This window comes from Dermacentor silvarum, chromosome 6, assembly GCF_013339745.2.
Source record: "Dermacentor silvarum isolate Dsil-2018 chromosome 6, BIME_Dsil_1.4, whole genome shotgun sequence".
NCBI classification, from domain to species: Eukaryota; Metazoa; Arthropoda; class Arachnida; order Ixodida; family Ixodidae; genus Dermacentor; species Dermacentor silvarum.
Genome location: NC_051159.1, coordinates 152,174,696 through 152,187,999, shown reverse-complemented (window position 1 = coordinate 152,187,999; position 13,304 = coordinate 152,174,696).

The window sequence follows — 13,304 nt, the reverse complement described above, 5'->3', positions numbered from 1 at the left end:
CTCAGGACTAAATATGTAATTAGGCAGAATGCAAGAAAATAATCTGAGTATCTCCAAGCAACGGCAAACAACACTACCTTGGTTCTGTTCAGCTACATGGCATTTGCATATTTTTAAATCTTGGTGCATGATAGTTGGGACACCCTATACTAGTGTATACCGCAAGGTAAATATACCTGGTAGCGAAGCTTCCATAGCCCATACGTTCAAAACATGGTTGCTTACCGGCGGTTCATGGGGCTTAGCGCCATCTGTGTGAGGAGGGAACACTTCCGGCGGAAGAAAAAATAATTTGACGTCATATCCGTCAAAAACAGAAGTGACGTCATTTTGTTCTCATAGGCGCGAAATTTGTTTTCGGAGGCCTGCTATTAGAGCCAACGTTACTAGATCCTTTCTAGTAACGTTGATTAGAGCTGTATGTTCAAATGCCCCGCCATTCGACTTCATGGGCGTTCCGAGTTTTCAGCGCGAAAAGCGATGCCGGAAAAGATCAGCCGTACGGGTGTCGAAATCGCGTCGCTGCACTGAACATGCTTTGTTTGGAGGCCGACGAACACTTTGGGCGAAGATTGCGTAGAGTGCTCGTCCTTTCGACGGACGCCAAGCCCGTCGGCCAGCGCTGTTGCACGAAAACAACTAAAGTAAACAAGTGTCTGACGGTCGCAACTCACTACTTTTGAATGCACAGGTTAAGAAACAATAAAACTACCCGCGTCACCTAATTCAGACAAACGTCGACATGCAAAACAACACAACATGCGAGGGGGGCGTATTGTATTAGGCGAACTTTGCGAGCGCGTCTTTCCACGCATTCCAAGAGCTGCATTGCATTGCAAGTGATAGCGGCGTCAACACCCGCCGCTATCGATGGGCGCTCTCACGGTGGGCCCTGAAAAAAGGTCTATATTGATAATGATCTAGTAAAATACAGTTGTATCTTTTCTCGCCAGTGCATATATAAAATGAATTAGGAATTTTATTTTCAGTTGAATGAATCTAACTGCGTCTCGCTTTAATTTAAAAACGCTATTTTTCTTTCCCAGTGTTTATTCCCTCCAAACATAGTCGCGCTTCAATCGCTGCTCCCATAACCACCCTTGCTGATGTCGGTGACAATTGGTTCTGAACCGCTTTTCGCCCGAAGCTTCGCGACCTATGTGGATCGACCTTGTATACCGTGCGCACGGCATGTACTCTAATGTATGTACTGCGTTGTAGTCGTGGTGAACGTAATTTGAAGAAAGGCGAATTTCGCCCCGATAGCGTCAGATTTCCGCGACGCTTGTTTTGAGGCTAAATAATGTGAGACTGCGTTTGCATGTGCGATGCGTATTTAGGGTTTGTCATGAAAAATCTGGGTTTTGTCAGAACCTGTTCATAATTAAGTACAATGCTTAAAGAGTTATTGAGAGGCCACGAAGCATCTGGTCCAATATTATAGTTATACATGTCCCATTTCTGAAACTTACGTAGCACATGTCTGTATTTCAGATACCAGAGCGTGACCATAGCAGAATTAGTCAAGTGACCTGGCTGCAGAGTTCGCTGGTAAACAGGTTTACGCGCAATTCAAGGAAGGACATTTTCAAGTATCCATACAAGACTGTCATTGATTAATTCCCATTTTATGTTTGTCACAACCACTAACCTACTATTACAGCATTTCACAACAAAGTATTGCAGTTTCTGTGGTGTTTGTATCTAAATAGTTCAATAAAAGTCGACAAAAATCAACAGTAGTGACAATTTGTCTACAAAGCCCTCGTCTTCTTTATATAGCGATCTTAAAGACACAAGAGAGAGATAAATTTATTTACAGAAAGGCAGAGAGGTCGGCCTGAGCTGTAACTTGCTCTGGCCTGCTACTCTACACTGGGGAGAAGGGACGGGGAGGAAAAGGGCTGATGGATGATAATGATAAGAGGAGGAGGTGTGTATGTACAATTTTACAACGTTGTGGCATCTCTAAAGCCGTGCGTCTAGCCCAGTGGCTTGTAGAAAGACTAAAGCGGCACTGGTTATCATGGCTGCGCTGTTTTCATTGGGCCAAGGACCTAAAAGAAACTCGTCTGATAGGGGCCTCTTATGGACTTCTGCAATTGAAGAGACCAGTTTCTGTCGTTCTTGCGCGTACGCGGGACAAACGCAAAATATATGGTCAAGTGTTTCTGGTACCTGGTAGTATTCACAATTGGGGCTAATGCCACTGCAACCAATCATATGTCTGTAACGATTCGTGAATGCGACACCAAGGCGTATCCGGTGCACGATGTTTGATTGGCTTCTTTTGAGCTTGTGAGGAATGCGGTATGTCATTTCTGGGCCCCATTTATGCACTCGCTTGTGTTGATGATCTGGTTGGGTCCAGTGCTGCAATGTACAATTGCGTATTACGCAACGAAGTAGGGCATTTGTGTCTGTCCGTGAGAATGGAATGCGTACTTCAGTCGCATTATTTGAAGCAGCTTTCGCTTCAGCGTCTGCCTGCTCGTTCCCTATCACACCACAGTGCGAAGGTATCCATTGAAAGGTGATAATATGGCGATTTCTATTTGCAAGGTCGAGAAGCTCTGCGATTTCTATAGCAATTGAATAATACGGGCCCCGCCTGAGAACAAAGTCAATGGTTTGAAGAGCTGGTTTGGAATCACAGAATATCGTCCATGCGCGAGGAGGCTCCTTGGAGAGAAAGCGAAGTGCCTCCCGGATAGCAGCAAGTTCTGCGGCAGTTGATGTTGTCCTATGGTCTAGTTTAAACTGCCGTGCGACGATCATATGAGGAATGACGAAGGCTGCAGTGGAGGCATATGGTGTGACAGAGGCATCCGTAAACACGTGTATGGTATTACCGTACTTTGCATAAAGGTGACACAGAGTAAGCTGCTTAAGGCCAATGGATGCAATGGACGTCTTTTTTGTAATGCCGGGAATCTGCAGAGCAACAAACGGTTTAGGCAGAACCCATGGGGAGAAAATCTTGACGGTACAACATTCTGATGACGCAATAGAATCCTTGAAAAGCTGCAACCTGGCTGTATGGCAGGGAGCGATGACAAAGGATGGTGTTTGTGTCGTGTCAACACGCGGAGGTGCAGTCGAAGAGGCTCGCAGATCAAGCATACAGCAATCGGGCAAGCACGAGCTTCCGCTATAGTTCCATTGGTTGACGTGCATCGTGGGAGGCCCAAACATGTGCGCAATGCTTGAGCTTGAATGCTCTCCAGTGTGCGCACACAACTAAGTCCCATGCTGGAGAGCGCTGGCATGCTGTACCGTATATATCCTATGAACATCGCTACAGTTGAAGTAGCGATGACTCCGAAGGGCCCCATCTTGTTCCTGCAACGACGCGAAGGACGTGAACGAAACTCTTCAGCTTTGTCTTCATTGCAGCGACGTGTCTTGACCAAGATAATCCCCGGTCTATGACTACGCCAAGAAATTTGTGGTGTGTTACTGCAGGTATCGCTGTTCCATTAACAATTATGGGATACCTGGTCATTCGTTTTCGCGTGAATGCAATCACGGAACATTTTGCTGTTGAGAGCTGAAGGCCTTGACGCCGCAAATATTTAGCTGTGATTGTCACTGCACGTTGGAGTCTAGCACGCATTTGGGGACGGGTAGCTCCAGATGCCCATATGCATATGTCGTCCGCATATGCGCTAATCTTTACCGTGTTAGGAAGTTCAGATGCAAGGCCAATCAGTGTAATATTGAAGAGAGTTGGACTGAGAACTCCCCCTTGTGGAACACCTTAAAGACAGAAACGTGTGCATGAATTAAATAGTGAATTATACAGGGTGTCCTTTCTTATGTCAAACTACGTATATACTTTTAAATTCTTGTTGCAGATACCAGCAATCCGTTTCTTCATCTGGGTTGCATTTAACATGCATGGACATTACTTTCTAAATGAGCAGTATACTGCATAATTTGCTAATTGAGAAAACCGTGCCAATTATCCTTTATAATTAGTAACTTTAATGCACATGTTGCAATGGTGGAAATGAGCCCGTTAACATACAGGGCCTATTCAGTTGGAACCAATTTTGTTACTAGTACCATGCAGTTTCAAGGTATACGTCAAAGTATGGGGCAAAAATGTCTTGGTGTCATCTGTATTTTCTTGCGGCACTGTGAATATATGCAATGCTCGAGGGTAGTATATTCAGGACACCAACTCATTTTGCCGACTTAATTTGCCTTCGTATATCACGAAATTGGTGCTAGTTAAAAAATTGGTTCCGATTGAATATGTCCTGCGCGCTTACGGCCTCTAATTTCACCATTACGACATGTACCCTAAAGCGATTAATTAAAAATATAATTAGCGCGGCTATTTCAATTAAATGCTGCTGCACTTGCAAGTTACCCAGAATGTATTGTCTGCAGTTAAGGTAACTCTGCTGAACAAGTGGAATATTTGGTATCTGCAGCAGGGGCCTTAAAAATCGACATAAGAAAAAAAAGCAAAAAAAAACACTCAGTGGATGTGAGTGGGAAAAAAAGCCTACATATAAATGCCGGCAATAGAATGCTGGCCGTGGACAAGCCACGTTGTGACCGTCGTGCGGAAGTCGTTGGCCCGTACGGCGGCCAACCGCGGCCAGAATGAATTAACCGGCGGCCATGACGTCGGCCCGATGCCGACTGCCGACCACCTACTGCATGGTGGTCGGCAAACAGATTGGCCACGTGCAACAACCGAGCCCGGCCCGACCCAGAAGGCCGAGATCGGGCCTTCGTCACTTTACCTGGCCATGGGCGGCCGCCCGATTTCCTGCCGAGCTAATTTTTTTGCTTGGTTATACCAGCCTCATAAACATAAACATATGCGAGCCTCACATGAATTCACTTGATTTTTAACCTCCTCCTGTGAATGCTGATATTTTCTATGTGTCCCACACCACTAAAGAATGAAGCTTCGGCTTCTTGCTGGCTGCAGCCATATGGTCTAAAAGGCATGTTTCGCCCAAAAAGTTGCGCCGAGCAGCTGTGTGAATTTCGCCAAGTGGATCGGTCAGAACGGTTCCCCAAGCAACAAGCGGGGCTAAGTTGCTGAACTGACTAGAGCGTGTAGCACTGAAAAGAATAAATATTCGTCCATGCCTTTTTGTGAGCGGCAAACAGCTTAAAGCCTCAATTAGCTTTACATAAAATTACCGCCGCGTAAGATTAACTGGTTAAGAACGACTTAATTTTGAGAAGCAATTCAAAAAGCAAACGGTACTGGTAGAATCTATACTGATTTTTTGTTTAGTCGTCGGGCTACTGCTGAACGTTGTTTTTTTTGAATAAATGGGAAAATTCAATATTTTGCCAATGAACAGCTCGTCGTGAGCAAAAAAGATTTAGTGGATTAAATTAAAGATAAATGTTCTAGAAGTCCTATATAGCCAGCGTTTCTTACATGATTGTTGCACCACAGCAAATATGGTCACTTAATTTTTGTTTAGTCGTCGGGCTACTGCTGAACGTTTTTTTTTGAATAAATGGGAAAATTCAATATTTTGCCAATGAACAGCTCGTCGTGAGCAAAAAAGATTTAGTGGATTAAATTAAAGATAAATGTTCTAGAAGTCCTATATAGCCAGCGTTTCTTACATGATTGTTGCACCACAGCAAATATGGTCACTTAACTAGATTGTTCTATCCTATGTTTTCGCGTTAATGCTTTAATTGGCCCCGCCAGCTACCCCTGCAGAGTGCATTGACTGCGCATGAAAAGCCCACACCGCCCCGGAATGAACTCCGTTGGCCGGCACTGTAACGCTGCTTTTCAGAAATATATTGTTGTCTAGAAAATAAACTCATTCAATAAATTTTTACAAACCAAGACATCGACAAAAAATATTTGAGAGGACTGTCATAAGTGTAGCAGCATCGGGAAGGAGAGCGAACGGAAACGTTGCAGAAGGCGCCCGGACGCAGCCCGAACTGTAGCAGACGACAAGCGCAATTGATTTATTGATTGATTGAAAACTGTATTATTCCACCGAGCTGGGGTGCCCGCCTCTTAACCTACACGTAGGTAAAGGGGGAGGACGAAGCAGTCCCCGCGCGTTGAGGACGGTGAGTCTTCACGGCCTCAACGGCCAAGCGGGTTGCTCGACTCTGGTCGTCTTCAACCTCGCTCTGGAGCAAGGCCTCCCAGGCTTCTCTACTCTCAATGTTTTCCTTGGCCCCTGGAGAACCAGCACACTCTCATATTACATTATTTAACGTACCTTTCTCCTTACAAATTTTGGAGAGGTCGTCGTTATAGTCCCTCGTCTGAGTTAAGTAGATCCAATATGGTGGTGTATAATTGTTTCCCTGGAGGCGCCGCCCAATGCGAGCGTCCTCCAGAGAGAGATACCGATGCGGAGGCGGAAAGATTCTTCTTTCGGCTTTGTAATGATCTACAATTTCCCTGTACGTGGTGATGTTATCTTTGGTCCCTGAAACTGGCTGCTGTAGAGTTGCCCGGTGGTAGAGTGCTCGGGCGAGCTCGTGAGCCGCTTCGTTACCTGGGACTTCTTCATGGGCCGGAACCCAAATAAATGTTATGCCCCTGCTAGGAGGGTTTCTGAGTAGAATTTTGAGGGCCTCTTCCGAGATTCGCCCTTTGCTAAAATTTCGGATAGCTAATTTGCTATCGCATAATATGACTCCCGCTTTTGTACCCGCACAAGCGAGCGCTACTGCAACCTCCTCGGCAGTACAGGCGTCCCTCGTGCACGTGGAGCACGCTATCTGAACGCTATCGAACGACAAGCGCAAATCCTTGCCATGACGTCATGCGAGCGGCGCTCGCAGCGCCGCTTTTGTTCGTTCTTGGGGCTAATAGAAGGGGAGAGCTCGCGTCGCCGCAGCCATAGTTGAGGCCGCAGTATGGATGGTGTCTAACTACAAACGAAGCCTAAGCGGCAGCGGGGGGTCTGTAGCTATTGCTACTCGCCTAGGTTTAACCAGAGATAAACCAAAGCCAATTTTATTCAACACAGCCTTTTTAAACAGTTTTTCACTTATGTCTCTTTTGTGTATTTTCATTGATATTTTTTAATTTCTTTACTACCACTCGATTCTTGGCATTTTGTGCTACTTCCTGAGGTCATTGTTGTTGATTGCCACAAGTGACCCGGATGCTCCCAGCGTGTGAACTGCCGTGGCATGGTGAGCATGACGAACGTGCTTAGGTATGAGCCTTTGACCATCGTGTGGGGACAAGAATTAATCAATGTGTTAACAAGATATCGCTGCTAGTAAACCATGCACCTGAGAATAGTAAAATGTTTTCTGACGACCAATCCTGTTCTTATAGCAATGCCCCCCGCAGGGGCGTCTGCGCAAGCAGGCGTTTGGTGAGTTGCGCCACCACGTACCCGAGCACACGAGGGTTGGACCCTCCCGCGTCTAACCGTGCGCGGCTTAGCCGTGTCCGGGGAAAAGGGGATCCTGGGGGTTGAGCCGACGCTGAGTGTTTGGACCTTTAAGGTCCCTCAGCAGAGGCAACACACCCCTTTGGCCTCGGCTTCACGTAGACGGCACCCCCGGACTGACCCACCCGGGGGAAATCGGTGGTCGCCTTTTCCTATCCCCCTCTCCAACCTTTTGCTTTCCTGTCTCCTTTCTTTAACTATCCTATCATCTCTTCTCTTCTGTCACTTCCTAATTTTCATAGGCGGCTTCGGTTAAGCTTGTGTATATGCCCTCCCTTGGGTACAATATATTAGGTTATAGTGGCAATGTACGGTTGGCGCCTGCAGCCTTACGCGTTAAGCACTGCAGCGTCCCCTAGTTGGGCTCCGTGGTGGGTGGCCGCCATTGCCGCCGAAATAAAACAGACCGTTATGGGAACACCAGCATTTCCCCGCCTACTTGATCGTCACCCTCTAAAGAGGGGACGCACCGATGAACTTAGCCTGTATTCCAACCGACCAAAGGAAATCTATCCGAAATACCATGTTGTACACAGTGAAAATGCTTCAAAACCGGCCAGATCCATTTCTCCATTCATAGTTGCGAAATCTTTGACGGAAGCTTTAGGCTCAGGTTACAAAGTCATCAAAATGGCTAGCGGAGACCTTCTTCTTGAGGTCCCTCAGAAACAACAGTACGAGAAACTCGGCAACCTTGTGACTTTCGGCAACATACCAATTTCTGTATCACCACACCGATAAATGAATAGCTCACGTGGAGTCGTATCAGAAGCAGACCTCCTAGAATTATCAGAAGCAGAACTCCTGGAAGGGTGGAAAGATCAAAATTTCACCAATGTAAAACGTATCATCATCAGACGGGACAACAAAGAAATCCCCACCAACATCTTGTCCTCACATTTGGATCTAACGTTCTGCCTGAAACCATCGAAACAGGATACATTAGGTTAACTGTTCGACCATATGTCCCTAACCCTAGACGGTGCTTCCAATGCCAAAGATTTGGCCATGGCTCACAGAGCTGTCGTGGTCAAATAACTTGTGCAAGGTGTGGAGTACAGGGCCACTGCTCCGACAACTGTACTGGCACTCCTCACTGTGTGAACTGCAGTGGTGACCACGCATCCTACTCACGTTCCTGTCCAAACTGGAAAAAATAAAAGGACATAATCACCCTAAAAGTAAAAGAAAATATTTCTTTCAAGAGGTGCTCACTTTTCCACAACACATCTTATGCTGATGCGGCGCGTCGGGGGGCAGCGTCGCAGCGGCCACTGCCACCTGCCCAGCCCGCACACAGCGAGCTGTCGCTTGTGGCCCCTGCCCCCAGGGTGGCAGGAGCTAAGCCTACCCCACCCAACCAGCAAACAAGCCCGGTTACCCTAGGGTTACCGGCACCACAACAGTCCACGGCGGCATCCTGCGCTTCGCGTAGCGAACCGGCAGGACCGCCAGCAGCGCCCACGGTGGGTGCAGTCAAGGCTGCCTCACCCTCTCCGGCCCCTGCTGCCGCTGGCAACAGCCGGCGCAGCTCAGGCCAAAAGGCAGCCCCATCGACCTCCGGGCTGGTGGGCACAAAGGTCTCGTCCTTCGCGGCGAGACTTTCTCGCGAAATTTCTCGCTCGCAAGAGCGTGTGTCCAGCGCCTCACATGAGGCAATAGACACTACACCCATCCCGACGGCGCATCAAGCGCCTAAGGAGCGGCGAGGCTCCCTCGACCGCTTCAGAAAGGACAAATCCCGCGTTACAGGGCCTGGAAAAGGTTCTGTAATCTAAGGCAACACTTCCTTTTTTGTACACACAGCACCAATTTTACTTTCAGTATGGATATACAAATAATACAGTGGAACGTCCGAGGCATTCTTAGGAACCTCGATGATGTGCAAGAAATTCTCCACGAACACAATCCAAAAGTGCTGTGTGTACAGGAAACTCACTTAAAATCGGAACATGCAAGCTTTCTTCGACAGTATGTTACGTTTCGTAAAGACCGCGATGATGCTCTTGCATCTTCAGGCGGTGTTGCCATTATAATTCAGAAAAGCATAGCGTGTCAACGTTTACCACTGCAAACGCCCCTCGAAGCAGTGGCAGTTCGACTTGTTCTCTTAAACAAACTCGTCACCATTTGCTCGCTTTACATACCCCCACTTTACCACTTACACAAACATGAATTCCAGTCCCTAATAGACGAATTGCCAGAACCTTATCTTGTTCTTGGGGATCTCAATGCACACAGCGGACTGTGGGGCGACTCTCGCATCGATGCTCGAGGCTGTCTAATTGAAGGCTTTCTTTTCTCATCCGGTGCATGTCTGCTAAACAAAAAAGAACCTACATATTATTGTCTTGCAAACAAAACTTTTTCTTCTATCTCAGCATAGCTTCTCCATCCATATTACCCGAACTTGAATGGGAAGTTATAAAAAACCCTTACGGGAGCGACCATTTCCCAATACTGCTGAGAGCAACAAGACAACACGAATCTCCACCACATGCTCCCCGGTGGAAGGTCGATGCAGCGGACTGGGAGAAATACCAAACACCTACCAGTACGATCTCGTGGGCTGACATGTCTTCGCTCGAAATTGATGGTGCCGTCGAGTATTTTTCTAACTTGATAATTGATGCAGCTTCTAAGTGTATCCCCCAAACAAGTGGACTTTCTAGCAAACGCCGTGTTCCATGGTAGAATGAACAAGGCCGGAACGCGCGTAGGCAGCAGAACAAAGCATGGAGGCAGCTTCGCGATTCTCCTACTGCTGAAAACCTTTTCAATTTTAAGAAAATCAAGTCCCAAGGTAGGAGAACGCGCAGACAAGCCAGGAGAGACAGCTGGCAAACATTCTTATCAAGCATCAATTCATACACTGATGAGGCCAAGGTTTGGAACCGGGTCAATAGAGTAAGAGGACGACAAACACATCCGCCTCCCCTGGTAGACACGCAAGGAGACAGCCTGGAGGACCAAGCGAACCATCTGGGTGCACATTTTGAACATGTGTCCAGTTCATCGCACTATTCTACAGCATTTACAACATACAAATCAGCAATAGAAAAACAAAAACTAGACCGAAAGAGCACCGGGAACGAGCCGTACAACTACAACTCTAGCAGAACTGCATGCATCACTCGCCTGCTGCAACCAATCTGCCCCAGGCTCTGACCGCATACTATATGAAATGTTGAAGAACATGCCCTCCGAAACCTAGAAAACCCTTCTCTGTCTGTATAACTGTATATGGACCTCCGGCAAGATCCCCTCTGCCTGGAAAGAGGCCATAGTGATTCCTATCCCGAAGCAGGGCAAGGATCCATCGTCCGTATCGAGTTATCGGCCCATAGCTCTAACAAGCTGCATCTGCAAAGTCTTCGAGAAGATGATAAACCGCCGTCTGATACATTTCCTAGAATCAAACAAGCTGCTTGACCCATACCAGTGTGGATTTCGCGACGGCCGATCCACCACTGATCATCTGATACGCCTAGAGGCTCAGAGCCTCAGATTCGTGAGGCTTTTGTCCACAAGCAATTCTTCCTGTCTGTTTTCCTTGATATGGAAAAAGCATACGACACCACGTGGCGATTCGGAATACTAAGAGACCTCGCACACTTTGGAATACGTGGCATTATGCTGAATATTGCTACACGCGTGTGGTATATGATTGTTTGACCGAGGCGCGCGGGCGCCATCACCCGAGAAAAGAAGAGGAAGAACGAGCTGGGCTCGCGCTGTGAACCTAACCGGTCAGCGCTGCAACCGCTGTTGTAAATACATCCTGTAAATAGTTGCCCGTCTTACTGACTCGTTCTTCGCGTAACATCGTGGTGGAGGTGGAACGTTCCCCGTCCTCGCCACGGAGCTCCGAAGCGGCCGCACCGTCGTCTTCTCAGCCATGGCTTCCGATGGAAACACCCCGTCGCCTCCTACACCTGCCGCGCCTACCACAACGTACGTTACGGTTCCTAGTCTCCGTGATCCTGGGACATTCTCCGCCCAAAATGGCGTTGACGTCGACGACTGGCTCAGCATGTATGAGCGTGTTAGCCGAAGCCACCACTGGGACCCTACCATCATGCTTGCCAATGTGATATATTATCTGGACGGGACACCACTTGTCTGGTTTCGCACCAATGAGGTTGAGATATCCAGCTGGGCCACTTTCAAAGAGAGGCTTCGCGACCTCTTTGGCAACCCGTCCGGTCGCCAACAGGCTGCGTGAAAGGAGCTTGCTACCCGTGTCCAGTCATCGACAGAATCGTATGTCGCCTACATACAGGAAGTGCTCGCGCTTTGCCGGAAAGCCGACGAGCACATGACCGAGGTTGACAAGGTGGGCCATATCCTAAAAGGCATCGCGGACGACGCCTTCAACTTGCTCGTCTATAACGACGTCTGTACTGTCGACGCCATCGTCAAAGAATGCCGCCGCGTCGTCCCACAGTTTTCCCGGCTCCCAAACACCCCTGCCACGTCATCTTGCTCCGCTCTTCCTGCCACACGACCTTTTCAAGAGAACGTCACTCGTATCGTTCGCCGTGAGATTGAAGCGGCGAGTCCGGCCCCCTTCAACCACGACCCCTCGACGGTACCTTTGACCCAGCGGCCCCTACTATTTCCGTCATACAAGCAGTTGTGCGGCACGAAATTGCCAACCTTGGCATCCCTACCGCCTGCGCTGTCTCCCGACCTGATTCGGCATCCATTCCCATGGCCACATCCTTCAACGACCAGTATTTCGCTCCCCGACCACGCAATCCTGCTGAATGGCGTACCCCCGACGACAAACCGATCTGCTTCCGCTGCCACCGAGTTGGTCACGTATCCCGCCACTGCCGCAGCACCTGGATGCCGCCGTACTGGAGCTCATTCCCTGCTCCTCGCCCATACGCCGACGCTCGCCGTTACTCACCTCGCCGTCCGTACTCTACTTCTGATGCCCCTGACAGCCGCTCCTCCGGGCGATCGCCGTCGCCTCAACGCCGTCGCTCCCCGTCACCCCAACCTCACCGCTTTTCCTCGCCAAACCGCCGGACGGAAAACTAGGCCATGCAGCTCCTGGAGGTAGTGCTGCATCCCGTCCGTCCTGTACAAATCCTCCGCTGACGCTCCTCACGAACGCGAACCTAATTGACGTAGACGTGGATGGTGTTCCATTCAAGGCATTGGTTGATACTGGAGCCCAAGTGTCCATAATGAGCGCTAATCTTTGTCGTCGCCTCAAAAAAGTTCTTACGCCTGCCATCACTCGGGCCGTACGCGTCGCCAATGGCGCCACTGTTGCCGTCAGTGGTATGTGCACTGCGCGCGTCGGAATTGCTGGCCGCCACGTTCCAGTCCTGTTCACCGTGCTGACCAGTTGCCCTCACGACCTCATCTTCGGGCTCGACTTTCTGACGACGCATTCTGCCCTCATCGACTGTTCCACCGGTACGCTGTGCCTCGAGCTTCCTCTTGTTTCCGACGTTCGCCCCGAACCACCGAACACCCTCTGCACTACAGCGTTTGTTCGGCTACCTCCAAAAGCCCTAACCTTCGTCGAATTGGCCTCAACGGCAACCGTGCCTGATGGCGACTATGTCGTTGCACCTATTCGCGACGTCCTCCTGGCGCGCGACGTCTCTGTGCCACACTCCGTCGTTACCCTTGCCGCTAATCGGATGTGTCTCCCCGTCATCAATTTTGGCTTGACGAAGCAAGTGTTACCTGAAGGCATAGTGGTGGCCACGCTCCGGTCTGTGACAGACGACCACGTCACTGCTTTTGCAGCCGACGCGTCTCCAGATCCTCCTGATTACCTACAGGATGCCTTGAACCTCGACGGCCCATTACGTCCCATGGTCGCTCCGGACCTCGCCCCTGACCAAGCAGCCG